This window comes from Apaloderma vittatum, unplaced genomic scaffold (assembly GCF_000703405.1).
Source record: "Apaloderma vittatum isolate BGI_N311 unplaced genomic scaffold, ASM70340v1 scaffold6617, whole genome shotgun sequence".
Lineage (NCBI taxonomy): Eukaryota > Metazoa > Chordata > Aves > Trogoniformes > Trogonidae > Apaloderma > Apaloderma vittatum.
Genome location: NW_009726595.1, coordinates 13748 through 13987, shown reverse-complemented (window position 1 = coordinate 13987; position 240 = coordinate 13748).

Below are 240 nucleotides of genomic sequence, written 5' to 3'. Positions count from 1 at the left end.
GAGGCACAAGGAACCCGGACAGAGCCCGCCGGTAGCTGAAATCCAAGGTGCTGTCGCCTTCGGGTGCTCCGGGGGGTGTTTCTGGGTGCACACGGTTCACAGATGGGGCGTGGAGCACGAGCGAGCCGGTAGTTTCGGGGGTGAAAAGCCATTTTCTCCTCTACCAGCCTTTGTGAGGTGCCTGGCACACCGGGGATCCCTGGCGCTGGGGGGGGCCCTCACTCCATTGCGGGACCAGTA